The following is a 5,064-nucleotide window of genomic DNA, read 5'->3' as shown; positions in this document are numbered from 1 at the left end:
TGATATAAAGTGGTAGCGATGGTTAAGAAAGCTGTGAGGGCTATGAGAAGTAAGATGGCAAAGGATACCTCTAGCCCTAGAGCCAGAGGTGTAACGGGAAAAGCGTTTGAGAACCAAGACATAACGAAGATAGGAAAATAATAAAACGGTCTTTACAGGAGGAGGAACTCCTAAGTCTCAATACCAATGCAGTATATGACACTGTTCCACTTCCGAAGGGAGTAAAACCCATCACATCAAAACCTGTGTTCCGGATCAAGTTTGATCAAAATGGAAACATTGAGAGATACAAACTCCGGATTGTTGCACGAGGTTTACTCAAAGGGAGGGGATTGATTACCAGGAGGTTTTTGCTCCGGTTGCAAACTTAGAGTCAATCCGAATTATTCTAGCCCTGGCAGCAAAGTACGACCTAGAACTTGATCAAATGGACGTATCCACAGCTTATCTCAATGGAGAACTTGAAGAAGAACTGTACATGCTTCCTCCAGGGGGTGTTCCTATCCAACCTGGGTACTGCTGGAGATTGAAGAAATCCATCTACGGGTTAAAACAAGCTGGTCGTACATGGAACAAAACTTTTGATCACAAGCTCCAGGAGCTTGGTTTCACAAGACTAAATGCAGAGACATGTCTCTATGTATTCTGGGACAACAAACAAATATGCTTTGTTGTTGTCTATGTAGATGACCTCCTCCTAGGAGCTTCATCCCAAAAATTCATGGATATCACAAAAGCCAAACTCGAATCCATATTCAAAATGCGGGACCTTGGAGAAGCAAAATACATCCTCGGAATAAAAATCCAACGTGATCGTTCAAACAAAACAATATCCCTATTGCAATGCCAATACATTGACACAGTCCTGGAGCATACTGGAATGAAGAACTGCAAACCAGTATGGACACCAATGGCCCATGGATCAAAACTCCTTGCAAATGCTCCAGGAGAAGATATTGTGCAACACGAGATGCATATTGAAGGGCGCCAAGTGTCATACCTCTCAATTGTAGGCTCCCTCATGTATGCCATGCTCGGAACCCGCCCAGACATTGCCTACATTGTTGGAATACTAAGCAGGCATAGCTCAGCTCCAAGGAGCCATCACTGGGAATCTGCAAAATGTGTCCTCCGATATCTGAAAGCAACCAGGGACATAGAACTACAATATGATGGCACAGATGTCTCCATGGACATGGATTTCTATGGATATTCAGATGCAGATTGGTCTGGAGACCCAGACACGTCTCAATCAACATCAGGCTTTGTTTTTATCACCATCCGAGGAGCAATCTCCTGGACAAGCAAAAGACAAAGCATGGTAGATTTATCCTCCACGGAGTCAGAGTACATTGGATTGAACAATGCTGGACAACACCTTGCATGGCTTCGGACATTTTTTGAAGAAATTGGACATGCTCAAAATGGACCTACAACATTGCACTGTGACAATCAAGCAGCTATCATTCTTACACGAGATCCGCAGTTCCGTGCTCGCACAAAACATATTCAACGCAAATATCATTTCATCCGAGATGACTTAGTATCAAAGGGAGAGGCAGTAATCAGATACGTTCCTACAGGAGATATGGTTGCAGACATTCTCACTAAACCCCTCACTCACGAAAAACACTGGAAATTCTCTAAAGCTATGGGACTACGGTTGCACTCAAGTGGGAGTGACAAAACCGGATAAACCCGGTCTCTGCCAAAGCAGCCATTGTTCTCCATGGAGCATAGCCACCACTCCATGGAGTAACCATTGTTCTCCTAGGAGCACTATTGTACTCCTAGGAGTCATTACACTGTAGCAAGTAGCACCTCCGACTATAAGTAGTAGGGGGTTTAGTATAGGAATACCTCAGTTGTTTCTATAGCCTCTCGGGCAGCGGCTGAGGTATGTTACATTACATTTATTAGAGATCACCTTAAACTAACATGTATTGTAGTTTCACTTAGTTTTATTAGTGGATATATATACAACCTGTAGGCAAAACTTGTATGTTCAGTTCATTTTAACGTTCAACATTAACAAACTTGTGGTAGTGCTGCCGCTCCATGTGACAATACCATTTTTGGAAGGCATGCCATGGATGTTGCATTTGTTTGGCTGCTTGATGGGAAGAGATTCCCGTACGACGGTTACTTGGGCGCATTTGGAAGCAGACCATTGAAAGGAGGAACAACTGTCTTCCTCCTAAATGGTATGCCTAGGGGAGATTAAGTAGAGTGTTACTTTCACGAAAGTCATGCACATGGAAGAAACTCACTCAATAGTTCAGGATTTTATGCTAGGAAAGTTAGAGTAAGTGGTAAAAATACACGGAACTGCTATGGATTAAGTTGTTGAGGAAAAATGACAGTGGAATGTATGTTTTCAGAAATGTCCAAATAGCCCCCCCCCATCCGAAGTGACGGTTAACAACAGTATTTGTAGATTTTTCACAAGCCAGGGCTTCCCACGCTTCAAGTCATCTTATTGCCGCATCATGATCACACAGCAGTATCTTGTTGAACATCATCTCCAACGTGTAAGTTAATGCACACAGTTGTTTATTTCTTCTTCATCATGGTCTTTTTCACTGCACCCAAAAGTATGTTCACTCGTGTGTGCCACTTACCAAAAATTTAAATCCTTCAATTCATTATTAACTTAGGTAGGTGATCTTAGTATAATAATATTCATTATAGATTTCCAATTAAACTGGCAGAACAACACTTGGACTTGCCTTCGCTGTCCAGATGCTCCCCAAAACCAACCTCTCTTCAATGCCCTTTGCCACAAGTCCTCTTGCATACACAAAAATGAGGTCATAAGTTATGCCACTGAATTGCATGCTGCACAGATGGCCGCTATCAGAGACAAAAATGAACATCAGGGAGCTTTCAATAGTCTCACACAAGGCAACTCTGGCCTTGATGCCTTCCTTGAAGCGGCAGGACTATTTGTCCCACAGCAGCAATCCCTCACTTATACTACTCAGTGTTACGATTTCTATTGGACATTTAAGGACTACTCATTTCTCTTTACTCATCGGTTATACCATCGGACCAATGACTCATTTCCTTCATATACACTCCCGTTCTTCTCACATTTGTATTACCTATTATAGTACTTAGTCCTCAACAGACGGACCTGCCCTAGATAGGACCTAACTCCTATCACCGACTCTTTCCATTATAAATACACATGTAACAGTAGTAGTATTCTCTAATACAATTCTATGCAGTTTACGCTTACAAAGCTAGACTCCTAAGATCAGACTTCTACTCAGAAGAAGACCAACTCTCGTTGGAAGAACTCAACTCAGAACTACATTCTCAAACTTGTCTTCGGATAAGTCTCCCTTAAAAACCTCAACGAACCCTCAGACTTTGTTAAGCACTTTGTGCATAACACTCAGCCCTCTGGTCACCACCACCCCACTTTTTCTGCATCAGTTCATCTGCCCACTCCAATGGATATTGAATATAATAGACCTGACTATGCTGGTCATGACTTTGATCAACCACAAGTTCCAGTAGAGGAGCAGCTGAGGCATGCAGCTCAACAAGCTGTAGAGGCTGTCATTGATCATGGGTTTGATGCGGATAACTTAGAAGTGGACAGTGACAATAATGAGGGTGATGTAGAGTGTTCAGATGAGGATGAAGTGTATGGTAACATAAGTGATAAGTACTTTTGGCATGTTATATGTGTATTTTAATTTGCAATTTCAGCAGCAACATCTTGTTGGCATGGAGTTTCACACAATGCAGAAGGTCCATGGTGTCCATAGAGTGATTATCTTGTTTGCATCTCTATTTCATTCTCCTGTACACTTAACATTATATATCAAATTTACCTTGGTCACACATACTATATGATCAGACTTAAGTCTCTTGTAAAATTGGTACTCAAATTTCTTTTGATATCCGTCAAATAATGTAACTAAATCATTTGTCTAGCATTTTTCTAATCCCATGACACACTTTGTCCTTGAAATCTATCTGGAACATAGTGGAACAGTATTGAATGAAATCCACCAAGCCCACTGTTGGCTATATGAACTCCATTCCAACTTAACAACTCCTATGTATCATATAGGATCACAGGATTTCTATATTCATGAGCCAGCACTTTTGAATGACAACACTATTTGTATGCCATATAGGTTTTTCAAGGCAAATAGATATGTGTGGTTTTGAGCATGGAGAGTAGTTCCATGTGGCGAAGGATGGCTTATTGAACAAGGATAAGAATTGACTATGTCCGAGGACATGCTAGCCATGTGTTTTGAAGGGTTAAAGAATGCTTATTTTGGGCCAAACATGCCTCACTTTGATGCACCATTTACTAAAGTTGTACTTTTTTTTACACGTTACATGTACTAACTGCTATTTTATGAAGGTTTTTGGCCTCCCGATCTCTTGGGACATGTTCAGCAGTGAACCCAGTCCCTTTTCAATCCATGCACTGTCCAATGGACACCTTGTTGGTTTATAATCAGCCCAAGTTCCACATTGTCATACACATCATTGATCATGTACAGCACTTTGGACTAGCCACATTATTCACTACTGAAGTACAAGAATCATTTAATAGCATTATTTGTGGCTGGTTGGTCAATTCAAATCGGCAAGCACCATCCCAAAACATTGCTAGACGTGCTGCAGGACTTCTATCTTTGTGCCACTTTGTATCTGGTGGATACTTTAAAGTCAAACATGAAGAGTTTGTTGGTGATAAAAATTGGGAATGGATTTGTGCTGGCCATTCAGCTCTTGCACTGGTCACATCTTTGCCATTAATATCTTGGAGACTTGGATTTGTAGTGCCCCCACATATGCTACCTGGTTTTTCAATTAAGTTCTTGCATATGTATCCGCTAAAGCTTATAAAATGCATGTTATGCATGGTTACTGTCTATAGCAAGCCTGATATCTGCTGGACAGAGACTGACACATTCTAGTACCTCAATATATTTGATGACACTTTACTTGTGTGCCACTACTGCAACATCATTGCAATGAACAATAACTACATAGAAATAGATGAGTTTATAGTCTTTTGTAAACAGAGGC

The sequence above is a fragment of the Serpula lacrymans genome (genome assembly GCF_000218685.1).
Source record: "Serpula lacrymans var. lacrymans S7.9 unplaced genomic scaffold SERLAscaffold_9, whole genome shotgun sequence".
NCBI lineage: Eukaryota > Fungi > Basidiomycota > Agaricomycetes > Boletales > Serpulaceae > Serpula > Serpula lacrymans.
This window is presented reverse-complemented; position numbering follows the sequence as displayed.